Source organism: Dromiciops gliroides, chromosome 3 (assembly GCF_019393635.1).
Source record: "Dromiciops gliroides isolate mDroGli1 chromosome 3, mDroGli1.pri, whole genome shotgun sequence".
In the NCBI taxonomy this organism is placed as follows: Eukaryota; Metazoa; Chordata; class Mammalia; order Microbiotheria; family Microbiotheriidae; genus Dromiciops; species Dromiciops gliroides.
Window position 1 is genome coordinate 297,500,013 of NC_057863.1, and position 10,287 is coordinate 297,510,299.

Below are 10,287 nucleotides of genomic sequence, written 5' to 3' on the forward strand. Positions count from 1 at the left end.
TGAGTACTACCCCACTATTCCCTTGAGCTATGATTCTATATCTCTTTTCCCTTTCACTGTCAAATTCCTAGGAAGAGTTATCTACAATTTTTGTCTCCACCTCACCCCTTCCCATTTGTTTCTCTGCACTTTGCAATATTGCTTCTGTTTCCCAAGGTCACCAATGATCTCCTTATTTCAAAATAATAGTGGTTTTTTTCATCCTTTGTTACCTCTGCATAGCATTTGATGCTGTTGACTACTTTCTCCTTCAGGATATACTCTCCTGGTTGTTTTTGTTTGTTTGTTTGTTTGTTTTTTGCAACACTGCTCTGTCCTGATTCTCTTCTTACCCATCTGACTGAGCTGGCTTGATCTCCTTTGTAGGTTAAGTATTTGAATCATGCAATCGATTCATGGATATACCCCAGGGCTCTGTCCTGGGTCCTCTTCTCCTCTTCATGTCCACTTCCTTTCACAGGGATCTCATCATATATCATGAATTCAACTATCATCTCTATGTAGATGACTTCCAAATACTTACATACCAACATACCTATATACATACCTACATACATATATGTATTCCTCCCTTATCTTTCTCTTAAGCTTTAGTCTTACCTATCCAACTTCTTTATTTTTTAAACAATAAATATTTTTACTTGAAGTCTGAGTTTCAAATTTTATCTTTCCTTCCCTCCTTACCCTCCCTTATCCCTGAGGCAGTAAGCTGATATAGGTTATACATGTAAAATTATGTAAAACATTACCATATTAGTAATTTTATATAAGAAAACTTGAATAAAAGAAAAAAATTAAAGTGAAAAAGAGAATGTTTCAGTCTGTGTTCAATCAATATCAGTTCTTTCTTTGGAGATGGATAGTATGCTTCATTATTAATCCTTTGGGATTGTCTTGGTTCATTGTATTGCTGAGAATAATTAAGTCATTCACAGTTCTTCACCAAACAATATTGCTGTCACTATGCACAATGTCCTCTTGGTTCTGCTCACTTCACTGTACATTAGTTCATCCAAGTCTTTCCAGGTCTTTCTAAAATCATCCTGCTTGTCATTTCTCATAGCACAATAACATTCCATCACCATCACATACCACAACTTGTTTAGCCATTGTCCAATTGATGGGCATGCTTTTGATTTCCGATTCTTAGCCACCACAAAAAGAGCCGCTATAAATATTTTTGTACAAATAGGTCTTTTTCTCTTTTTGGGGATGTCTTTGGGATACAAACTTAACAGTGATATTGCTCAAAAGCTATGCACAGTTCTATAGCGCTTTGGGCATAGCTCCAAACTGCTCTCCAGAGTGGTTGGATTTTTTCACTACTCCACCAACAGAGGATTAGCATCTCAGTTTTCTCATATCCCCTCCAACATCCAATATTTTCCTTCTTTGTTACAATTGCCACTCAGGTATGAGGTGATACCTCAGAGTTGTTTTAATTTGCATTTCTCTGATCAATAGTGATCTAGAACATTTTTTCACATGATTATAGATAGCTGTGACTTCTTTGTCTGAAAACTGCCTGTTCATATCCTTTGACAAATATCAATTGGGGAATAACTTGTATTTTTATAAATTTGACTCAGGTCTCTATATAGTTGAGAAATGAAGCCTTTATCAGATACTTGTTTCAAAAATTCTTTCCAAGTTTTCTTTTCTTTTCTTTTTTAGTGAGGCAATTGGGGTTGTGACTTGCCCAGGGTCACACAGCTAGTAAGTGTTAAGTGTCTGAGGCCGGATTTGAACTCAGGTACTCCTGACTCCAGGGCCAGTGCTCTATCCACTGTGCCACCTAGCTGCCCCCTTTCCCAGTTTTCTGCTTCTCTTATAATCTTGGTTATATCGGGTTTTTTTTATGTAAAAACTTTTAAATTTTATATAATCAAAATGATCTATTTTATATTTTTATTGCTCTCTATGTCTTCTTTGGTCCTAAATTTTCCCTCTGTCCATAAATCTGACAGATAAACTATTCCATGCTCTCTTAATTTACTTATTGTATTACCCTTTATGTGTAAATCATGTACCCATTTTGACTTGACTTTAGTATACAGTGTGAGATGTTGGTCTATACCTAGTTGCTGCTATACTGTTTTTCAGTTTTCCCAGCAGTTTTTGTCAAATAATGAGTTTTTGTTCCAAAAGCTTCATAACTAACTTCTTTTGGTGGGGGGGCAATGAGGGAATGACTTGTGCAGAGTCACACAGCTAGAAAGTGTCAAGTGTCTGAGGTCAGATTTGAACTCAGGTCCTTCTGAATACAGGGTCAGTGCTTTATCCACTGCACCACCTAGCTGCCTCCCATAACCAACTTCCTAATGAACAATTTCCCTTAGATGTTTCATAGGTATTTCAAACACAATAAGTGAAAATTACCCATTATTTTCCCCTCTAAATGCTTCCCTTCTCTAAACTTCCCTGTTTCTATCAAAGGTGACCTTGGAGACAGTCTTTTTATTCAGGTGCTTTTTCTCTCCTTTATGGGATCCTCATGAAATTTTCCTTAGGTGTAGATTTTTATTGGGCTCCTTGTAGAGGTTTGAAGCTGCCTTTCTTTGGTGACTTAATTTGTTGTTGGCTCTCAGTGTAGACATTGTTAGCAGCTACTACTATTTCAGGGACATTACTAAGATGCTATGGGGAAGCCTGAAATCTTCTTTAAAGTGCTCAATGCTTTCTCTTGCCATGGCTCTCTACTTTTCCCTCTTCCCCAAGCTATTTTTCCTCAGGTTCGCAGCTGGAACTTTTTCTGCCACTTGGTGGTCCTACCACTGGAATTCTGGGAGCTAAACTGGCTTGCTATTTTGCCCAACCCCTACATGGCATGTTTGAATTTCTTCATCCAATTCCATTACACTTCCTTTTATTTCATCCAATGGCTTTCAGTCATTCCAAATTGATAAAAGTCCTTTGTACACGTAACTTAATGCCTTTGATTGATACAGTACAGGAGTTCTCAAATGATAACAGCAGCAGAATTTAGAGTATCTTGTTAATTACTTTACTAGGGTAGGGGTAATCAATGCAGTTGCCCCTTACCCTCACACATATACATATACATATACCCATACACATATACATATTATACAATTATTCATCTAAGTATTGTCTTTCTCAAAGGCTCTTTATTTGGGTTTTGATGGATCTGAGTGAGTATAAAAAGTAATTGTTTCTGTTAATTACTGAATGGGCATTGCCTCAGACAAACTGAGACCTCGGAAAGACCTTAGCTTAAAAAGGCCAAAGACCCGCTCTGTATCAGGGCCATCACCAGTCCTCTTGACCTATGCTTTACCACTGGATGGCTCTGGAGAGAGTGAGGCTGATGACTTTGCACAGTTCTGCGTTAAATCCTATTTGCTTGCAAGGCAACATCACCCTCCTGATGTCATCGATCTTCAAGAACAAAAGATTGTTATGGGCCGGGGTACCTCAGAAGTTTTCTGGGGTAAATCAAAGAACCTTCTTCTTGAGAAACTAAACCAAAGGATAGACATCTAAAGAGATAAGTGGCACCGGCTTGGGACTGTTAACTTGGGGCCAGTTACTTTGCTGTGGCCTTGATTGCAACAGCTGCTTCCTCTGTCATGGCTGACAGCACTGTTATCAGGATCTCTTCTCCACAACCATACTTCTGCTCAATCTCCTTGCCAAGGTCACCCTCAGGTAAACGAAGGTCCTCCCTCACCTCCCCACTGTCCTGGAGCAGTGACAGGTAGCCATCCTGAATCCCAATCAGCTGGAAATCATTTCTCTTGATATTGGGCACATCCATGTTGTGGGTTGAAGGACAGATATCTTCATATTTCTTCCCAGTAAAGATATGGATACCAACCAGACGATCCTTGGCATGGCCATGCTTTCCAGTCTTGGAGGTAGAAATCTCAACTATCTTACAGGGTTGTCCTTTGAGCACCACAAAGTCATTCTTATACAAGGCAGAGCCCTGCATGGGAAAGGTAGCTGATGCACCTGCATCCCCATCTCAAAGTCCAGGTAATCTGTCATTTTGAGAGACTTCTATTCCAACTTGTGCAAACGTACTTACTGGACCCCCCCATCTGCCCACAGCAAGCTCAATGGCTACAGCCAAGATCTCTCAAGCCATCTCTCTCCCCCTCACGCAACAAAGGCCACACCTAATCTTATCTCCCCTAGGGATGGGGGAGACTGAAATGAAGGATAGTGGTCCTGAAACTAACTCAGTCCCACTCTGGTGCCACTTATTTCTTTAGGTGTGTCTGTCCTTTGGTTTCATTTCTCAAAGAGAAGGCTCTTTTATTTATCCCAGAAAACCTCTGAGGTACCCCGAGGCTCATAACAGGATGAACAACAATCTCTCTTTTTTTTTAGGGGCAATGAGGGTTAAATGACTTGCCCAGGGTCACACAGCTAGTATCAAGTGTGAAGTGTCTGAGGCCAAATTTGAATTCAGGTCCTCCTGAATCCAGGGTGGGTGCTTTATCCACTGCACCACCTAGTGGCCCTAACAACAATCTCTCTCAATAGAACATAAGCGTGTTTTAAGGCTGAGGAAATTTTACTCTTGTTTTTGTAACCCCAGTGCCTGATACATTGTTGTTGAGTTATTTCAGTTGTGTCTGACTCTTTGTAACTCTATTTGGGGTTTTCTTGGCAAAGATACTGAAGTGGTTTGCCATTTCCTTCTCCAACTCATTTTAAAGATGAGGAAACTAAGGCAACCAAGGTTAAGTGACTTGCCCAGGGTCACATAGCTAGTAAGTATCTGAGGCTAGATTTGCATTTATGAAGCTGAATCTTCCTTGTTCTAAGCCCAGTGCTCTATCCACTATGCCACCTAGCTGCCCTTACATAGGTACATAGATATTTAATAAATGTTTGTTGATTGAGTCATCTAAGTTTGAATTATTGAGGTTTTCTTGAGAGGCAGGACAGTATTTCTGTTTTTGTTTTTGTTTTTTTTAGTGAGGCAATTGGGGTTAAGTGACTTGCCTAGGGTCACACAGCTAGTAAGTGTTAAGTGTCTGAGGCTGGATTTGAACTCAGGTACTCCTGACTCCAGGGCTGGTGCTCTATCCACTGCGCCACCTAGCTGCCCCTGGCAGGACAGTATTTCAAAAGACCATTAGACTTGGAGGTAGGGAGGATCTAGGTTCACATCATAGCACAAGCATTTACTAGCTGTGTGACCCTGAGTAAATCATTTTGCCTCTTCAGTTGTTTCACTTGCAAAATGGGGCTGGTTAATAATATTTTCACTTTTTACTTGCAGTGTTGTGAGGGAAAACAAATTATAAATGTTAAAGCACTTTATAAATGTGAACTCTTATTATTAATGCTGTTTGTTGATAGCACCAGGGTAAACAGAGTAAAGAATGTCTGTTACTTTATAAAAGTTAGCTATCATTATTATCATCATATTAAATAATATAATTTGAACACTAAACCAAGCTATTATTTAAGTTTTTAACTTTAACCACCAGGGGGTGGTGATGGTGTTCATCCTTTGTCTTCAATGACATCATGATGTTCAGGTCAAGGTACAATGTGTTGATCAGTCCAATAGGAACTCAGAAGGCTTTACCAGAGGCCGGGTACAAATAGTCTATTTTAAGTTTCAGGATGGAGATGTCTCTAGATTTGTACATCTCAAGTTTCCTTTGTGCTAATGAAATTCTGCTTTGCTTATAACACCTCTGTTATTTTCACATCTTGTCTGTCTCTTCTCATAATGAAGGAGTCTATTAAATGTCAGTGCTTGCTGTGAGGGTGTATATACATCGTTTGGTTGCATTGACTGGTGGTGGTGTTCTTGCCAACCCCATTTCTCCCACGGACTCCCTGCCATGTCTAATAGTCTGTGCCTATTCTTTCATTAAAATCACCCGGAGGGGCAGCTAGGTGGCACAGTGGATAGAGCACCAGCCCTGGAGTCAGGAGTACCTGAGTTCAAATCCAGCCTCAGACCTTAACACTTACTAGCTGTGTGACCCTGGGCAAGTCACTTAACCCCAATTGTCTCACTTAAAAAAAAAAAAGATAGAGCATCAGCCCTGGATTCAGGAGGACCTGAGTTAAAATCTAGCCTCAGACACTTAACATTTACTAGCTGTGTGACCCTGGGCAAGTCACTTAACCCCAATTGCCTCGCAAAAAAAGAAAAAAGAAAAAATCACCCAGAATTACAAGCTTGTCCTCTTTCAGCACTTTGATAATGAAGTTCTCTTAAAATTTTCTTTGACCTCATCAGGATTCCTCATGGTGGGAACATGTGCACTGATGATGGTGATGTGGCATTTTCCTGCAAGTGGTAGTCTCATTGTCATGAGCCTGTCTTTCTCTTCCTTTGTGAGGCATAGAAGCTTGCTGACTAGATTAGTTCTGATCCCTGTCAACACAGGACTTCAAGGTAGGTAAAATAGCAAACAAACAAATAAATAGTAAAATTGTGTATGATAAAGTAGCAGTGATGTCTTGACTTTTATGTGAATTGGATTTAAGCGAGGCAGAGCTGCACAAAGTTGTCAGCTTCGATCTCTTTCTTCCAGAGTCTTTGAAGTTCAGTGGCAAAACAAAAATCAAGATGACCAGCAATGGCCCAGGATGCAGTAGATGACCTTGGTGTCTTCAATGTCTGGCCAAGCTCTAAGGACTCAACAGCACCTGCTTCTGCCAACTTCATAGCCCACTGGAAAAAAATAGTTCTTATCTTCCCATTCTGATGGAAGAGGTTTTCACATGCTTGTGGTAGATATCTCCCTAAGGGGTTTGAGGCTCCTTTCTTACCCTCAACCTGTTTTGGCCTTTCTGTCAAGCATGGTTTTTACTGGGGGGTGGCCACTATGCATGCTACAGTTTCTTGCAGTCACAAGTAAGAGATGGGTAGAAGGTGGACATCAAAGGTGGATAAGCAGACCTGAAGAGGGCTCCACAAACCCTCATACCAGAGTTACTAATTCTCTCTGAACACCCCATACCCCTACCAGAGGAGTTAGTTTCCAACTACCTGACCTTATTTGTTGCTGAGTCAAATGCTGGCAGTCACCTGTTCCCTTCAACAATTGAGTACTCCCAGCAATGCCAGAGGGTGGTGTGGGGGTAATGTCAAGTTAGATCTTTACGGTTTTCAGAGAGTTAATTACTTCTGTACTTTACTCAGGAATGTGCTAGAGCCAGCTCAAACAGGCTAAAGAGAACTGATGGTGAAATTTTCATTGCTAGCATTATACCCTGGAATAGGCAAATGCTACAGATCAGGGCTTGAGTTATTGTTTTATTGATTGTCTAGACTTAAGAAAGTGATGGAGAAAATGTTAATGCACATTAAATTTTAAAGTGTGTCACACATATATTTCCTCCCAGAGGTCCAGTTGTTGAACATTTTTGAACACATCCTCACACCATACCTTTTTTTGATCATAGATTTTTTAGATTTATCCAATTAGACTCCTATGACTCATGGTGCCCCTACCCCTCAGAAAACTCTAGGCTTTTCCTTTCAATGATGTATTTATGGACTTCTGTCTCACACACACACACACACACACACACACTCACGGAGTGTGATAAAGCCAGTCACACAAGAAAGTATATAGTTCTTTTCATACATGGAAAAACAGAAACACCAAATATACAAAAAACAACTACAGTGAGGGCTGAAAGGTCACCTCAAATCTAGTCAACCCACACCAGTGCTGTAGATATGTCCTCAAATTCAGGAATTCAAAGAACATAGTTCAGATGCTTAAATTTAGACAGTTTGTCTTTTTTTTTTTTTTTAGTGAGGCAATTGGGGTTAAGTGACTTGCTCAGGGTCACACAGCTAGTAAGTGTTAAGTGTCTGAGGCCAGATTTGAACTCAGGTAGTCCTGACTCCAGGGCTGGTGCTCTATCCACTGCGCCATCTAGCTGCCCCTTAAATTTAGACAGTACCCAAAGAAAACTAATGCATTTAAGAAACTTAATTCAGGCACTTAAGATTTAGACCTCCTAAACTCTACTGTTGGTGTGTGTGTGGGTGTGTATGGGAGTTGGGGGGTTGGTGGGAATCAGACACTCTATAAATTCCCAACAGCTAAGTCCTGGAGGACTCAATTGAATCCTTCCTTTCTCACTCACTACTCTGATGCTGGCTAGAGTAGGACTATAAGTGATTTTTGCTCTTCTTGACACTAACAGGTTCCAGGGCAAGTCTTGGCACAGGAAATGTTTAGCCCAAGTTAAATTCTCCTTCCAAGCAGTCTGGTAAGAACATAAACAAAATGCCTTTCCCTCAGCTCCATCTTCTAAAGTCCCCTCTCCGTCCTTGTTTCTCAAATTTGTACATAGTCTGTGACCTAGACCACTTCCATCTCATATCTATTTCTCTATTGTCTCAGAAGCCTAGAGGAAATTCTGTGGGCATACTCACCTTCGGGGGTGAGAGCTCATCAGTTACCACACATAATGTAGTTGTTCAATTGTTTTACCAAAGGTTGGGTATCTTGTTTCAGCAATAGCAAGGATGCTGATGTCACTGGATCATAGAGTACATGGTGGGGAATAAGGTGTAAGAAAAGTGGAAAAGTAAAGGCTTGGAATACCAAACAAAGGATTTCATATTTGATCCTCGAGGTAATAGGAAGCCATGGGGATTTATTGAATTTTGTTGTTATTCAGTCATTTTCAGTTATGTCTGACTCTTTGTGACCCCATTTAGGATTTTCTGGTCAAAGATACTGGAGTGCTTTGCCATTTCCTTCTGCAGCTCATTTTACAGATGAGGAAATGGAGGTAAAGTGTCCTAGTCAGTGTCTGAGGCCAATTTGAACCCATTCTTCCTGACTCCAAGCCCATTGTTGTGTCCAGAATACCTAATACAGAAGAAAAGTTCCAGTAACAAATGGAAGTACTGAGTAGATATATTTCCTTATTTCTAAAATGAAGGTGTAAGACTAAATACTGAGGCTTTAAAATAGATTCTATGCTCTTCAAAACCTGAGAATTTCTTGCTTTTAAAAGATTGTTGCTTTTTTTCAGTGTGCTATGTTTATACTTTATTATTTTTTAAAATGTTAGGTGGCTTCTGCAAAATGTATGTTATGTGTATATTATTCTGATCTGCTGAAAATTAACTGTTTTCAGTCTTCCTAGGGAAAAGAAATATGAAGGTCTTTTAAAATTGTTCATATAATTTAATTTTACCTGGATGTTTGTTTATACTCTAAGCTTATCCGAGAAGCAAAATACTCCAAAATATAATGGCATTTATTCTTTAGATTTAATACTAATGAATCTCTTAATTTAATGTTCTTTCTAAATATTTTCTTCGTGTCCTTTCTTTCATTTTTTCTAGAAGAAAACTAATATTAATACAATTGTATCTTGCAGTTTTATGTTTCAGAAAAAAAGAGGCAAAGAAAAATCTACATTTTTAAGCGCTTTAATTAGAATCTGGGTGTTGATATGAAATAAATATTGGATGTGACTCGCCTACTCAATATATTCTGAAACTTTCTGCCATTTTCTTTTGGCGCAGATAGAAATGAATAGAGCAGTGTTTTAGATCGCTCAAATCATTTCTCTGAGTGGTGCATATGTGCCATTTTCTATAAATTATCCACCACTGGGAGATGTACAATGCTGAACATGTAATTGTTGTGCACTAAGCCAAGTGGAAATGTGATGCAATACTTCAGTACAAGTTGCCTTATAAAAATGATGTCATTTAATGCAGGTGTAATTATTTTTAAAACACTGGACTGCTCCCATCCTCCCACCACCTCCCCCTTTCTCCTTCTTTCTTCCCCTCACACTCCAGTTCAGCTGCCAAAAGGGGTTTTATACTCGTTTCTATAACCTGAACAGTCGCTTGTCTCTTCAGTGCCCGGGAGGGGAGGGGGCTACCCAGTGTGGAATGATGATCATCTTTGCCTCTGGCGAATGGACCTTTGGCCATTTCCACAGAAGCCAAAGGTGCACAGAGGCAAAGCGTGGTAACAGATGCTGGATGGTTTTTAAAGCTAACGTAGAGACCTTTAAGGACGTTACCCAGAAGGGTCTCAGCAAGAGGTGAAACCAAGAGTGACCCTTAGAGAGGGTCACCGGCTACAGCCCGTCATTCCGGGATTCCCCAGGGATCTAGGCTGGGGGCGGCCTGACCTTATTTATTTGGTAGTGGGTCATTAATTACGACAATCTTTTTCGGAGGCCTAGAAGGATAGGAATGGAGAGGATATGGGTGAATCGCAGACGTGGACTTGATGACGGTATGATACGTTAGTCGGCGCCACCCCAGTCCCTTCTCCTTAGTGTCCGGTTACT

General features: G+C 40.1%; 1 pseudogene; it reads right to left on the reverse strand.

Annotated features, from left to right (window-relative positions):
- Positions 1-3,547: 3,547 nt before the first annotated feature.
- On the reverse strand, positions 3,548-4,038 carry LOC122749962 (annotated as a pseudogene).
- Between the last annotated feature and the right edge of the window lie 6,249 nt (positions 4,039-10,287).